This window comes from Prionailurus viverrinus, chromosome A1 (assembly GCF_022837055.1).
Source record: "Prionailurus viverrinus isolate Anna chromosome A1, UM_Priviv_1.0, whole genome shotgun sequence".
Classification (NCBI taxonomy): domain Eukaryota; kingdom Metazoa; phylum Chordata; class Mammalia; order Carnivora; family Felidae; genus Prionailurus; species Prionailurus viverrinus.
The window spans coordinates 16,567,592-16,584,688 of NC_062561.1; the positions used below are offsets into that span (position 1 = coordinate 16,567,592).

A 17,097-nucleotide genomic window follows, 5' to 3' on the forward strand; every position below is an offset into this window, starting at 1 on the left:
CTCCAAATGGTACCCTAAAACTTTTGGGGGAAGCTTGGTTACTTCCCTCTAGAAGTAAATAATATCCCCCAAGATCTTGTCTGAAGTCCCACTGCTGTCCACTGCCTGGGTTTCCACAGTTATGTGAAATCCATGGGCTTCCTGGCTAGGAGACTGGGTGTGCATCTGTGCAGGCTCAGTAGTTCAGTGGAAAAGTGAGATCCCAGATCATTATACCTTTCAGCTTGTCCATGTTGTCATCCCAATGGTAAGAAGATCGTGTTTCATTCACACTAAGGAACACTAAGGGGAAAAAAAGGAATAAGCATTGATACCCATAACAACTTGGATGAATCTGAGGGTTGGTGGCCAAGATGCTCCACTGGAAGATATGCCTGGTTTTAAGGTGGGTTCTCCCAAAGCTCAAAGACAGTGTATCTGCTGTTGACCATAAGGTGAACTCCTTTCAATGGTGGAAGATGTAGTGTTGAGGACCATGGCATGAGATTTAGGGTTGAGGGACGAATTAGGAATGTTAGCCCAAAGGACAAACGCAGACCTCCCTTCTGAGACACAACTGACCAGTACTGAGTCTAGAATTTGGTCTAACTTTTCACTATTTTCTGAGCAAACCTTTATGCAGGCCATCCATCAGGGTCTCCTCCTTATATTTAAAGCCAATATTAAAGTAGAAGAGGCTGTGAAAAAAAGACTTAGATTTTCCAGCCCCCCAAAACTGAGCACTGACAACTTTTGTCAGCCCAGAGCTGACACCATGTTGTGTTGGTATCCAATCGTGGTCAAGTCTATAATGGGAATTCAGCATTCCCTCATCTACTCCATCTCTTTATCACAGATTAAAATTACAATGATGTTTAAAAAAAGACAAACGATGCACATCTCAGGGTAAGCAAGGTCTGATTTGGAGCAAATGAAAACAACTAGCAGATATATGAATCATATGCTGCAATGATATTGGTAATAAAATCAGATATAATGTCTCATAAGCAGGTTTGGGTGATGTCAAGTTATATGATCTGATGTAATATAGTAACCTAGTACATCTGCAGAAACCAGGCTTAGGTAATTTTAACAGTAACAGTTATAACTATAACACAAACACCAGTGAGCAATAGCAGTTTTATAATGGACTTCAAGTGGAAGAAATGAACATTACTTAAAAAAACCACAGGCCTTAAAAAAATCTCACCTCAGTGCGAAGAGGTCAAATTGCTACTGTATTACAGTGCCTCTACTTTTAGTTCAGTTAATAATGTGTTTATCATTCAGTAAGAAAGAGCTATTAACTGGAATTTGATTATAACTGATTTTGTGCCAGATCAATTTATTTAGAATTTATTATTTTATTTTATTAAAAACATTGTTTTTAATATTTTATTTATTTTTGATAGACAGAGAGAGACAGAGCACAAGTGGGGGAGGGGCAGAGAGCGAAGGAGACACAGAATCCGAAGCAGGCTCCAAGCTGTCAGCACAGAGCCCGACGCGGGGCTCAAAGTCACAAACCGTGAGATCATGACCTGAGCCGATGTCGGACACTCAACCAACTGAGCCACCCAGGCGCCTCTAGAATTTATTATTTTATATAAAATACTTTAGATGGTTGTTTAGTTGCTAATGTCAAAGACTTGCTAATTCTGTAAGAATAATATTACTTCTGCATAAATAAATAAATAAATAAATAAATAAAATAGGCCAAAAACTCCAGAACTCTTTTGCAGTTGCTGATTCAATCCCTATATGGGTAAAATTATACATCTATACTATGCTGTGAGTATAGTTTCTTTCTTTTAAACATTTTGACTAAACTTTTCACCAGTGAAGTCAAAATATAAAAGACTTGTGTCTCTAACTGTGATGGATGTCAAGTAGTGGATTAGCATTTCTTCTGATACCATTTAGAAAAGCTGGGTAAATACAAACAAACAAATAAACAAACCTCTGTCTGCAGGCCTAACTAGGACTTGAGGAGCCAAGATCCCAGAGCAAGAGAAACCATAGAGAGGTGAGTTGACCTTCCACAAACCATATTTCCCCTCAAAGCATTTGCCAAGGCAGCCAGAGTACAAGGTGCCTATGTCCCGGCAAAAAGGAAGACAGATGGAAGCGAGCGTCATGTTCGGTAACTCTCCTCAAGGCATTCATTCAAATGTTAAGCGTCGTAAGAAAATAAGTACTACATTTATCTGAAAGCTGCTGAAAATTAGAGCAAAGTATTCATCGATTTCACAAAAATTCAAAGGCAAAATTCATATTTTGGAACCTGAAATGAGAAGTAGTTTTATTAAATAGCCAAGGTTCTCAGACCCTGGGGCCGTATAACATATTGTTGGGGTCAAACAGGGACTCATAGAGTCTTGCAAAGTCTGAAAATTAGCCTCTAATCTGCTCAGCTTGTGATTTGATTAAGATGTCTATTCTAATCCTAGGTGCCTGCCAGAGGTTAGGGTATACCCTCTTTGAGAGAGGCAAAGCTTTGGATGGCAAAGTTTCTATAATTTTTTTCTATAATTTTTGAGACACATTTTCCACTTCTATGTAAAAAAACCTGTGAAGCATCCTAGTAAAAAATTAAGAGAAACAGACCAACACATAGCCTTGTTATTGGCATTATTAGCCTCAGAATTTAAACTAAATGTGTTCTTTAACAATATTCAGGAGTGATATAGAAAAATGGAAAGTTTTTTGAGGGATCTAAAATATGTAAAAAAAGAATCAAATTGAAATGCTGAAAGTGAAAAATGCAATAATTGAAATTAATAATTTAATTAATGAGTTTAACAACAGATAGGAGATAATAAAAACAAAAAAGAGGATTCATGGATAGGAAAATAAGGCTATATAAAATACCCAGTTTATAGCACAGAAAGCAAAAATGGATGGAAAACACATTATAAGAAGAACTAAAAGACTGCTAGCTAGATGACAGAGTAAAAAGGTAAAACCGTGTAATTGGAGGCCTTAAGGGAGAAGAAAGGAAAGTGCAAAACTATATCTGAAGTGATAGTGACTAAGAATTTTCCAATACCGATGAAAGATATAAAGCCATTTAAGAGAAATGCTCCAAATGTCAAGCAGTGGAAATCCAAAGAGTTCATGTAAGTACATTATTGTAAAACTACAAAAACAGAAGACTAAGTGAAAACTTAAAAGCAGTGAAAATAAAGAACACTGTTCTCAGCAGAACGCCAATCAGACTGATGGCTGACTTCTCAACAGAAACGATGGAAGTCAAAAGTCAATTGGGTGGCATATTTAAAATACCAAAAGAAAATAATTTCCAATCTAGAATACTCTGACAAATGAAAATAGCTTTAAAAGTGAGGTGAAAATGAAAACACGCTCAACCAAACAAAAACTGAAAAAATTCACTGCCACCATATCCATGCTAAGCATGCTAATGAGAACTCGCGGTTGCTGTAGAAGAATGGGATCACAAGAAGGAACAGAGGGCATCTAAAAGTAGCAGGTATGGTATATGCAATTACAAAAAGAAAAAGGAAAACTAAAATATAAAATAAAACAGATTTATAATTGTTCTTCAAAAGAATAGAAAATTAAATTTATCCAGCTCAGCCTGTCCAGCCCGGAAATGCACGTGTCTCAGTGTGTAAAATTTTATTTTTTTTTAAATAAATACACCATCCCTCAAATTTATTTCAACATGCTCTAGGGTAAGAATAAAGAGAATATTAGTTCCTCAAAAGTCAGGTAAATATTTTGTAGTGCTTGGCCTTACATTTCAAATAATTTACAAATGTTTTCAAAGTACTGCTAAAAAATTTAGGAAAATAAACTAAAAGTAGTTGTTACAGGAATTAAAATTAAAATCCTACATATATATTTTAAATAAATGATTAGCTACTAGGGCACCTGGGTGGCTCAGTTGGTTAAACGTTCAAGTACTGATTTCCACTCAGGTCACGGTCTCGCCGTTTGTAAGATTGAGCCCCAAATGGGCTCTGCACTGACTGTGTGGAGCCTGCTTGCAATTCTCTGTCTCCCTCTCTCTCTTCCCCTCCTGCTGGTGCTCTCTCTTTCTCCAAATAAATAAAAAGTTTAAAAAAATGATTAGCTATGATTAATAAATCAGTAACATGTCTTAAGTATTTTGCTGTTTTAGACAAGACATTTGAAAATATTCATATAGTAAATATTTTTAATATTTATTCTTATGATTATAGTGAGCATTCCTCATAATGTAAAACACAAAAATGGCTAAAAATACCCAGCACCACCTATGTAATGATTTTCTCCTTAAAACAGAGCAGAGAATACAATTACTCATTTTTATTAAACACAGTAGATTAAATCCCACCCCTATGGATCAAGGGAGAATGTGACAATATGAAATCTCCTTCCTTCAAATCTTTTGCTTGAATTTCTCTTGATATTAAATTTTTTTATTTTTTTTTCAACGTTTATTTTATTTTTGGGACAGAGAGAGACAGAGCATGAACGGGGGAGGGGCAGAGAGAGAGGGAGACACAGAATCGGGAACAGGCTCCAGGCTCTGAGCCATCAGCCCAGAGCCTGACGCGGGGCTCGAACTCACAGACCGCGAGATCGTGACCTGGCTGAAGTCGGACGCTTAACCGACTGCGCCACCCAGGCACCCCGATATTAAATTTTCTTAAATATATTAGGAAGAAACTTCTATCTCTAACTTAAATAAAAAGAAAAAAACTATTAATGGCATTTTTTCATAAGTCATAATTCAACCACGAACAAGGATCTTACCACAATTTTGTAAATGTTCAGAAAAATAAATGTACATTGTACTTGCCAACTACATATGGAGGCACCCTGGTCTGTTTGAGGCAGCAGGGGATGTGAATTTAGATGTAGTAACTCCTGTCACAAGCCTCCTGTCCATGAGGGTGCAGTCTCAAACAAGATGCCTGTCTGTGGGGAGAGGGTTGATGGAGGTCAAACAGTAAGTATTATTGAATGTTGCACTGGAATTGAACCAAATGGTATATGAAACCTTTTGATGTACTTTTATATCCATTTCATTTTGATTAAAATAATAAAAATAAATTCTGGTAGACCCTAAAACACTTCTAAAATGCATTGAGTACCCATGCGTTTTATGAGATGCTGAAGATTCTCTTGAATTATGTTAAATATTTCACACACAATTCTTGTATATTTTTATAGATGAGATTTTACTTTGAATCTTAAGACCAGGAGCATTGTAAGGATGTAGTTCTGCTTTCAAATAACTTCCTTTAAGTAAACTGAAATGAATCAAAATTATATGTTTCAAATCGATCTACATTATTCAACAATGGGTTTTTTCAAATACTCAATTTGTTTACATTTTCTTAATCAGATTGACCTCTGCCTCTATATTTACTTCATAAATATCTATGTTATAAAAAAAAATCAGAGGCTAAAAAAATGAAATCAGAGGCTAAAGTATCATGGCATGAAACAGGTCTGCATTTTGTTCCCCAGAATTATTACTATTAACTATTAATCTACAAAGGGGAATTTTCCAATATTTAATTGTACCCAATCTTTCAATCACAGAGTGTAACAACTAGTAAGAAAGTATGTAAGTATATGAGAAAGTTTTGCTTTGAATTCTGCTTTTGTTGGTTCACTGCTAAGTACAACAGAATAGAAATAAGCTTTTATTCTTCAGGGTAAAGTTGTTGATATTTTATATGTTGGAAAAATTTCTTTATCATAAGCACTACTATAATGAAATGTTTTTTCATTAAACCTTCTTTTATTCATGAAAGGGCAAAATCATTTGCTGGTTCACTTTGTCCAAGAACATGCTGGAGTGGTAAATGAAAATATGCCGTTCAGCTTTCTAAGTAGCTTGCACATTACAAATCAACATGTTAAGCTGTGAGGTTAAAATGAACTAGATAAGCAAATAAGTCTTTTCCCTTTGCCAACACTTTCTTTTTATTCAGCACATACATAGAGGCATATCTTATTTTTTAAGATACAAAGCTATTTAACATCCCACAGAACAATAATAACCCTGAAATTTGAGTGTTCTTTAGAAATATTTCTTTCTCCTTCATTGTAGAGGTTCTCAGAGGCTTAGAGGTAGGCATTCTGATTATTTCACATGATGACTCTCAGAAAGCAAAAATTCTGGCAAAGAGTGGGTAGTCCTAGGAATGTAGGTCACAAGAAAATGTTTTTAAAAAAGATTAATGTAGCTAGTTCAGTCCCTTTCTCTGTTCCAAATATTTAAAACCATGTAAAAGATGGTCTCTTTCTCAGTTTTTAATACATTCTCAGCTATAGACAGAGGAGCTTGCTAGGAAACACCAACAGTGGATACTGAGAACTTCTAGATGACTCTAGAATGGATCCACCATTTCAAGAATATCCTGAGTCAAGATATTTTATGTATCAAGGTAAAAGGTAGGGCTGAGGATCCAACTAACTATATCCCTACCTCTAAAACAGGCTTCTCCTCTTAGGTTTGCTTCATTGACTCCAAAGGGGATTGGGTAATATGTATGGCCATAAATCCATCAAGACTTTGGAAAACAACTGATCTCATAAATTACGTAGTTTTTGAATAGTAATTTAGTAGTACCTACATATAACAGGAAAGCACCATCTTAAATAGTGCCAGTCTTTAACATAAATTTATACATGGAAATTTAACGTAGATTCATAGCTGAAAGACCCAGGTCCCATTCTTAAAGGAAACAGTAGTTTGAGGCAGGGAGGATGTATTTGAATTTCTTCCAAAGTGACCCAGTGTTTTTTTTTTTTAATTTTTAATTTCAAATATAGATTAAATTTGTTTCAGTATGATTTGTAGTTCCTGAGTGAGTCCTTTATTCCCATAAGAAAAGGTCAGGAGACAATAAAACAGCACAATGTCTCTAAGATAATATGGGACATTGGAATATGATAATGAAGTTCATGAGAATCCTTGGTTTGAGATCTTAAAGAAAAAGGAAAATATCTGTCTCTGTATTTTCAGCATCTTTAATAGTGATTTTCATGCATTAAATAAGCCCTCAATAAAACATCCTATATTTGTGTATATATAATTTTACATATGTATATAGTATATTATAAAAAATAATTTAGTAAGGTTTGAAAGTCTTGCTTTAAAAAAGACTTTTGAATTAGATGACCTAGGTCATTCATTACACATCTCACCATTCTAAAGGGACACTGTTATTGGCAAACAAGTTCTCTTGTTTTTTATGGGCTACTCTGTACTCTGCTAACAAATTATATCTCACTATCTCTGATAATTGCTCTACGGGCATTATCTTAAGAGTTATCACCCAGAAGCAGTCCCTCACTCTTTTTGTTACTTACATAGATCTCTCTCTCTCTCTCTCTCTCTCACTCTCTCTCCCTCCCTATTTAAATAATTTAAATTTTATAATTTATATTTAATTAATTAATTAAACACAGATTTTTAATGCTGGTATATGCTTAAATGCAGATATAGACATGTATCACTCTAGATGCAATTAAACAAGACCCAATAACTATGCTTGTCACAGTACAACTATCACAGAAGAGAACTCACTTCCGTGTAGTCTTCGATATGGTCTTCAGGATATGCAGCTTCATCCCACCCAGCGTGAATGTGATCTCTACAGGAAATGATACCTATGCTGTCACAAATGATGGGGATGATCATAGATAAAGCACAATGGATTCTCCATTCTTCACTCAATGTAGGTATCGTGCCTGCCCTCTCATCCCTCCGTTGTGGTTTTGGGGATTCATAATGGTGTGTAACCAGTTACTAGAAAGAGCACCATATTGAAATACAGAGGTTGAACATAGCTGCTGGGAACAGACCAATCATCCATGCATTCATTGACTCTGTTCATCTATTCAAAGAGCATATACTGAACACTAATTATACTAATTCAGTGAAAATGAAAATTACAATGCATTATGCTATGGACTATAATCCTGGTAGGCACAGGATTCTAGCTTATATAGTTGTGTAGTTTCCCGACTATCATTTAGAGGTAAAATACAAGAAAAATGTATCAGAGTATCTGAACACTTTTCATAAACCTTGATTTGTAACAATCTTATTCTCAGTGAAGTAGAATGAAAAGATACACACACACACACACACACACACACACACACACAAAGCAAGAAGCTCCTGCCACTCACAATTGGGCATCACGTACTTAACAAGTTTTTGACGTGAAGTCTCAACTTGATTTGCCTAATATAATCACCCCAGAGAAGTCTCTGGCTTTCTTTAGTTCAGTAGGTATTCCTGCCATACTTCCTACAGCATCATGGAACAAAAACTTTCCCTTAAGAATTGCAGCACAGTGCCACTTTAAACTAAAACACACTAATATAATGGGTTACATAAATCCTGTGAGAATGAGCATTATGGAGTAACTATTTGACCCGGAACTTATATCCACTGAATAACAGTGAATTTGTTTTTTTGTAACATAGGTATAATATGGTACTCCATGTATCAGACAAGTGCAATGTCATTATTATAACTGGCATCATTCGATAAACAAATATGCTCAAAATATGAGCCAACTATGGTATTATGAAACTGTGAAATAAGTTAGTTATGCTCAATTACAAAAGCATTATACTTATGACCACCAAATTCAGTGAAAAACACACATTTTTTGAGCATCTTCTGAGTTTCTTAAAGGAGTTCACTGTCTACTTCAGGAGACAGACCTCTACCCACCTGCAAGTCAGAATATAGCAAGAACTTTGCTTGTATTTATACTGGCAACACCTGGAGACAGGAAGGAAACTTTCAAGGAGACAGTAATAGTGAACTAGACTCGAGTGCTTGGAAAACATTTTGACAGGAGATACTAAGGGAAAATTTATTATATACAAAGGGAGTTTTGCCAGAAAATGGAAAGATGAAGAGTTTATTCATCTCAATATTCAATTATTCACTAATATTCAACAAATATCTATTGAATGGATACCACTTCAAAGTCAATTTTTGTAATAGTATTACATATATTCAAGATAGGCCTTTAGACATCATCACATAGGTTTTTACTGCAGGTATATCTTTGAAAAAAAAATGTGGCAAATTTCTTAAAATGTGTTACCAGCTGATAGATGTCTTCTGGGATGTATAAATGAGAGCTCCTCTGATTAAATACCAAGCGGTGATAAAAACAAGAAAGCAATTAAAATTTCAGAAAAAATTAAGACAAAAACACTTGTCTAGATATTTCATGCAGCATCGGTAAAATGCAATATAAACCTAACATGTCTTAACATGATTGTATTTTCTATAAACAAAGATGTTTTATTAGTCTAGAGATGTTTTAAAGTTTTGAATGAGAACTTTTTATTTAGAAATTGTAATCTAAGGACCCTTTAAAGAAAAAAATTATAACTTTAAAATTTATCCATTAAAATAACCCTTTTATTCTTTCCATATATCATATTTATATTCAAGAATAAGAAAGGAAATAATTTTGAGAATACCTGCTTGATGTGAGTGGCTCATCTCGTGCTCTGCTTCAAAACTGTTAGAGCAACTCGTAATGGAAGTGTTTATGTCCCAATATTAAAACATTTGAAAACTTAAAGAACTAATTAGTCATAAGAATACCGTGAAGTTATGAATCTTGTTAAGAGATTGCTAATTTTATTTTAAAAACCGTAACAACTAAGTTAAAAGAGTGTCACTTTTAGAATCAAGTAGACAAGGATTCAAATCCTGACTCTGTCATGAAGCAGCTTTGTGATTTTTTTTTAGAGATTTAGTCTTCTCAACTTCTTCAAAAGGTGGTAATAATACTTCAGCTTTAAGGTAGATGTAAAGATAAACATGAGAAAAAGTTTGTTTTTTTTTTAGTTCCTAGAATAGTGCCTGTCATACATTAAGTACCCATAAATACTGGCCCTCTCTCTTTTTCCTCCTTACCTTTGTTTATAATAGTTCCCGTTTTCTGTCTTAAGTAAGTTTTAAATTTTGATGAAATGTGTTCAAGGAAATTGCTTACGTTGACTTTTCCAACATATTTAAAAAACATAATAGTAAACTACAGGCAGAATATAATGAATGCATATCTGATTTATTTCATTGCACTTTCAATTTCTCCAAAAGAATGCAGTGTGCTAGATAAAGCTATCCAGGCATATTTTTAAATTAACGTTTTAATTAACATTTCTAATTGTATGTGTAAAAGTTTGCCCATGTGTCGTCGTCAGCTCCTCAAGAAGCCATTACTCTATGACACTGCTGTATTTTCAAAGGATACATGTTTTAAAAGGAGACAAAACATACCCTAATATTAATGGGATGTCATCTATAGTTTAGTTACAAGAGCAGATCAAGTACTGAAACAGTTATCTCTTTTTTCGTATCCTATTTAAATGAAACTGAACTTTCAGAAGAATCACTGAGATTTTTAAAAATTTTAAACAGATCACTTCATTTCCCAGAGAGTTTGGAGAACAACGTAGTGTTAAATTGGTACATTTTCAAAGCGTGTGTGTTTAATTTTCATTTTCGCGGACGAATGGCTTCTTTTTCTAAATGTATTTTTTCATCATAGAGTGGTTTTGGCAGTACTAATGTTCACAGGGATCAGGTCTATATTTGTGCTGATTAAAAAGATAGAGCCATGATATTATATCCCTGATCAAAATATTCTCAAATCTCTCAACATAGTGAGATCTCACTGCATCTGGGAGGATTAGAAGTCAAAATCATAAGGACAGGAAAGAGTTCTGAAGCAATCTTTCATCACCACTAGAAAGAAGCAACTGGCCACCGGAAGCAGGGTTGAACTCACCAGTTTTAATGTGAATTTGGGGTGGGGAAGTGATGGGCACAAGTTAGGTGAAAACACAAGGTTTTCATTTTGAGCTGTCTCCTCAATCTCATTTTCAATGACAACTAATATGTTTATGGAAGGTTTTCCATAGATATTAAGAAAGCAAAGAGCATTGGCTTCAATTTAGTCTAGACAATACAGTGCAGAAAGTAAGGATGCACATTAGAATCCAATCTCATAAAACGTTTGGCAATAATGATTTTGGGAAAGAAGAATGCAGTCGTTTATTATATTTCTCATCATCTAGCTTGTCTGAAAAAGTGAAAGACTCAGCGTTTCCTAAGAAAATACTCGGTCCACAGTTTTACTGTCCTAGCTATACTGTTCAGCAATTTTTGTATATCTATCCTCATTTACAAAATCTTTTATGTCTTTGAGCACTGATATTCACAATTTTAACTACTGAACAAATGTGTGCATATCTTCACTTTTGTTACAAAATATGAATTAATTAGAAAAGATAGATTATTTCAGTTTTTAGCTGCTAAATGTAATGTTGATAATCTGAATTGCCACAAAGTATCCTGGAGGTTAAACATGCAGTTATAAAAATATGCCAGTATTCTCAGCAACATATTTATAAAAATATTTTTAATGCAGGGGGGTTAATCAGCATATTCTAAAGGCTACGATTATACTTCAATAGAAATTTATCATGCTTATAATAGGCTTTAAGTTTAAAAGTTTAAAATGTGTGTCCAGGACAAGATATACAAGATATTTGAATTTTTCCTAATCAGAAAGAATAATAGAAATGTTTTTGATATTTCCTATTTATGTAAGGTATGAGTTAATTAAGGTTATCTTATACGAAAAGTTGTTTGGTCTCTTACCATTTCAATAATCAAAGTGGCCATAAAATTCATGTAGAACTTTAATTTTCGCTTAGTTTTTTCTGTGCATTTTAATCTGACCTTCTGGGAATAACTTCAACAGAAAAATAACATAAAAATTACAAAATTGTAAAACTTATAAATAATGGAAATCTAATTTACGTTTATAAATCCTTGAGAACAACCATTAAGCAAGTAAATGGAAACTTATTTTTCAAACTCAGAGATTTTGAGAAACATTGTTAACGTTCAAAAGGTTTTACTAAAGAGACGTTTCTTCTGTAGAGCTTACTTTCTGCTTTGATGAATGCTCGTGTGTCTTTAAGTTCTTAAGAGGAAGAACTTTCCTAATCTGCAATTACAAATCTCACCCTGCCTTATTTGAACTATCTATTGATGTAATGATATATTTATTATATTTATTCACTCCAATATTAAGCACCTCTTATGTATCAGTCTCATCAACCTGTTAGCGTTTCTCTTTGAAGGTAACTTTCTTGGCATAAATCTTTCAGCTCTTCACTCCACAACAGCAAGTTTGGCAGAAGAGCTGAGCTCTGATCAGAGCTCTATTGAAAGACTCTCCACGTCTATGGTTTCTTATTCATAGGCAATGTACGTGCTTTCTTTTTTTTCTACCTGCACTAACCTTTATTAATACAAATCATCTGCATAAAATACTTTGATAAAGTGCATTTAACTGATGTGCTCATTTGCCTTAACTGCATTAATTCACAAATATAATTTTTAAAGTGCTTCTTTAACAATGTCTTACCTGAATTTTGATTCTAATATCTAAGTATTAGTTATCCCTATATCTTGAATCTTTGTCATAAATACTTAAGGGGAAACGTTTCCTGGTATGCTGTCCAGGTGAATAGAAGTAGGTATTGCAATGTCAGTTTAAACAGCAAACCATAACACAGAGATGTTGCTTTCAATGTTTTAACATATCCACCCACACTTTCTTACTCTCATTGTCTAATTCACAGTTTTATTTTTTTTAAACCCTCTCGTTAACCATTTTTCTTAAAGAATTTGTAGTATGTTCTGTTGTGATTACTATGATCGAAAAGCCAGAAATTATATGAGACCGGAAAGATTTTTTTTTTCAGTTTACAAGTCTGTTCTAAATTTATTTTTAATAAAACAAGTAAGCCTTGCTTCTGCCTCCTCCCACTCCTTTGGCTTGGTGCTTACTCGGTAAGCAGTAAGCAACCTGCTGCATTTATAGCTGTGGAATTTAACTGGGAAGGGTCTCCCTAAGAAACCATGTGAACAAGGACGCATAGTGGATGCAACATAGTGAATACAGACAGAGCTCCTTTTTTTCAGTCTCTCCCAAACCCTTCATCCCTTGCTAGTATTCTCTAGTTTCTAGTCACAAAAGGCAGCTGAGTTCACAGCTGGAACAACAAGTTGTGCTACGAATCTCAGTGATTTACCCAAGTAGCGAACAGGGTCATTGGCTTAATTGGAATTTCAGTTGCCAAGCGAAATAGGAATCCTTAGCCTTGGTCCAGCCACACTGGTAAAAGTGTTTCTGTTTCTTGATAGGGAATGAAAATGACGCAGAGTGTAATTGATCGACAGGATATTGATCACTTTCCTTTCTACATCCCCCCAGTTTGGGTGCCCGCGAGTCTAGGGCTCACTTCTATACGCCCAGGGGCCACCAAGATCTCCATTTTCCCCAAACGCATAAAAGGCTAAAAACAGCCTTCCTCCCCAGCACCATGGCGTGGCTGCGGCCGCTTTGTTTACCATATAAGTCACATCAGGGGTTCACTCCTCGTCTTCTCCCCTGCTTTAAAGCTGGGTGCAGGGAGAGGCAGAGAAGCATCCCCAAACTCCCGCTCAGCCCAGGTCAACCACAGAAAGCTTCACAAACCCGGTCTGGAGCCTTAAAGAGAAACCACGCAGCGGGAGCCTTTTGAACTCATACCCCCCCCCCCCCCCCCCCAGGGATGTCCGCCTCCCAAGAGGGAGCCGGCTTCCCAGGCAGCTTGAGAAACTTAACTGAGATCCCAGAAAGGAGGAGAGGTGCAGCTCCGGTCAAATGGAGCTCTGAGGCGACACCCTCTTTACCTGCAAAGTTGGCAGTTGGCAGTCTTCTGGCTGAAGAGCGATCGATCCAAGGACATGCGGTGCGGGTGCTATGCCCAGGGAGAGCACGCCCGGCCAAATCCAATGGGATTTCCTTAGTCGCTGCCGAGTTTTGGAGCATTCCAAGGAAAACGCACGAAGCTAGAGCCCACGCAGCTGGCACCGAACTGGGCGGAGTGAGGATGCTCTGAGAGCGGTGCCATGGGAGGCGGGGGAGGGGCGGCCCCGGAGGGGGAGGTGAGCTCCAGGGGAGGAGAACTTCGCCCACCCCCGCCCCCACCGATCCCTGGGGACGAAGTTAGCGTTCCCACGGCTGACGGCGGACGAGCCCCGAGGAAGATAACCCCGCCCTCCGTCCCGGGCGGTTGCCTGACTCAGGGTCCGCACAGACCCTGCTCGGTAGGGACAGCCGGTGGAGATGCGCGTCCCACGCACCGCTCCGTGTGGCCGTGGAGGGGACCCGCGCGCGGGCGGGCGCTGACGCTGGGTCCCCGGCTCCGCTGCCCACCCCCCAGCCCCCCAAACGACCGCCGCCTCCCTGGGCCAACTCCTTGAGGTCAGCCAGGGCAGGCGGACTCCCCAGAAGCCAGCCGTCATCCAGCGAAGCCGGTGGCCAGAAGCCGCCTGAGGTCCTGGGTGCGGGCCAGACACACCTCCAGGCTTTGGGCGGGCTCTGCAGGGCTGCCGGACTCCAGTTCGCGCCAGGACCCGGCTTCTGGACGCTCGGCTCCCAAGCCGGTAAACCAGCACCCCGGCGGCAGGTCGCCAGACTTGAGGAAAGTAACCCCCACTCCCACCCCCACCCGGGAACTCTCAAAGCTTCTCCCACTCCGGTTCCTCTGGGCTCCCGGCACCCCCACTCCCGTCCTCAAGGTGTCAGACTTCCCCTGCAAGAGCAGGAGGATGCGGCTTGCGACTAGTGTCAAGGATCCAGACAGTCGCAAGGAATAAATGACGAGGCGCAGCGTTGCATCCACCCCCACCCAGCTCGGGCTTTCCAACAGGCATAGGAGATCAGTAAGTTTCCAAATACTGAATAAAACCCCAAACACGTACCAGCCCAGGAGCGCGAGGTTCGGTGGCTTCAGGTGGAGAGAGTGTGAGCGTGTGTGTGTGTGTGTGTGTGTGTGTGTGTGTGATGCTCGCATCAGCGCACTGAGGTTTCAGGATGTAAGTTATCTCCTGGCCAATCTCTTTGGTGTTCACGCACTAAAATAAGACCAAAGCGCTGCGAGGAAATGCCATATACTGGCGAAGTTGGCAGTAACTTACTTGCTGTAAATGCGACGTGGTGATTCCCAGCTTGTGACTCACGGAGCCTTGGTTGGTCACGGCCCCGTGACTCGAGAGTCCATTTGTAAGATCAGTTCAAGAGTGGCGTCCGCGCGGAATCTTCGCTGAGGGTTGTCCCCTTGAGACCCTCGGTTTCTACGGGACTTCCTTTATTTTCCGAGAGCCCTGGGGCGAGCTGTTGGTCCCCGACCTCATCTCAGCAGCTGCCTGCTCCATCCTCGGGCTGTGCAACAGATGAGTGGCAACCCTTTCTTCCCGTCCCAACCACGCGATGTGACACCTTCTGGGAGTCGGTGCCGGGCAGACTGAGAGGCGCACCAGTTTCTTCCCGAGGAATATTCCCCAAGGGAGCCGGGGGTAGGCGGCAAGGCGGCACTCACAGGCAGACTCCAACGCGCAAAATTAAATTTCCCTTCTTGGTTATCCCTTTTCCCCCCTCCTTTCCTTTGTAGGTCACCTGAGTTGAGTTTTTTGGGAAGATTTACAGGAGTAAAGAGGATATCGCTAGAGATCACCCACTGGTGTCATGTTCATGCAGCTTTTGTGGTTTTCTTTTAAATCACTTTTCTTATTTCTAAATTTCTCTTTAGTTTACTACTCTTCTCCTGGGTTGATCTCAAGCTCAGACCCGACTCCTAAATTTTTAGGAGCACTACTGCTAGGTTATCCCCCTTCAAAAATACCAAAGTACACTGAGGCAAACCAGGTTCCTTTAAGATCTCTCCAGAAAACAAAGATAGGAACAACAGCAAACAACAAAAATTCCCTTCCTTCCCTGAATCTCTTTTGACTCTCAAACACAAAAATACATTAGCATCTCCAATTTTTTTTTTTAGTTTTCTTAATGTTCAATGATGGCTTTTATAACATGTTCGAGAACACATCTGTCTGTAGACGTGGTAATGAACTTTACAATAAATACAAGTCTGCTTTCTATTTAACAAGGGAGGGGGCAATATATATGAAAGTAAGTCTGCTTTATACAATGCAACTGTAAATAGTTTTGTATTTTTTCAAGGAATAACTCATCTTCCTATTCATCATCAGTAATTAAAATGTTTTAGTGCCTACGAAAATAAAAGTGAAGCTAACATTTATTGATGTAATGTTTTATCTTGGCCAGATAAACAAAATTCTGCATATTCTATTTGAGTGTGTCTTTAAAAATAACCCCCTAATAGAATTACACATACTGGGATAAGTATATGTCTTTAACATATATTTTAAAATATATTTAAAAGAAAGTGGACCAGTGAGAAGACACAGCTATTGATTAGAAATTAAGAACTTTACTTTGCAATCTTACCACCTGTACGAAATAGTATACCCCTTCCTGCCTCTCTTAGGATATGTTTTTTTATAACAAATGCCATCTCGGCCATGGTGTTGGTGACATTTTGTCTATTTCCTCAATTTGTTTTTTCCATAAGTAATGTGCCTGTGAGTCTACAATAAATACAGAACAGAAAAGAACAGTGAGGAAAGCCATCTGAATGGGCTGTGTTTCCATGGGAAGAAGAATGTTCTATTGATCCTGGAACTTCATTTTCAACAGTTTCAGGTGATTATTGATTGCTAACCTCATGCCTCCTACTGAAATGATTAGCAATTATGGGGAAATTATTTGAAATCTATTTAAACAACACAGTGAACTGCATATACTACAGTCATCAGCAATAGAAGAAGGAAGGTTTGTGGTTTTTGTTTACATTTTCAAAATACGAATTTGGCATCATTCCACAAACCTGCAAATGCAATTCACTTAAAATGCAATTCATCGAAGCCAAAGAAATTTACAAGAAAATGTTATACGCTTACTGGAAATTTCTTTTTAGTACCTTAGTCAGAAAAACAAGAAAGCATTCTTGTCTTGACATTAGCAAGAGACAAGTGACCCAAGAAATAACAGTAAAAGAATTCTCTCCAGTGCCAGTTCATAGCTTAAATACATCATGGAACTAGAATTTCAATTGTATCAGAAACTCAACTTTCAAGTTAATTTCTGAAATTATACTTCCACTTAGAAGCTTATATGTAGCGTGTGAAGC

At 37.8% G+C, this 17,097-nt stretch overlaps 1 protein-coding gene across 2 annotated transcripts in view; it reads right to left on the bottom strand.

Annotated features, from left to right (window-relative positions):
- Positions 1 to 15,414, bottom strand: part of TRPC4 (transient receptor potential cation channel subfamily C member 4) — a 204,574-nt gene extending 189,160 nt beyond the window's left edge. Inside the window, exon 1 of one of the 2 annotated variants that reach the window (XM_047869354.1) lies at positions 15,029 to 15,414. The gene's annotated coding sequence lies outside the window, so the exon portion shown is untranslated. Of the gene's footprint in view, positions 1 to 13,738; positions 14,271 to 15,028 lie in introns of those variants that run through there. The other variant, XM_047869347.1, reaches the window with a different exon arrangement.
- Positions 15,415 to 17,097: the final 1,683 nt, after the last annotated feature.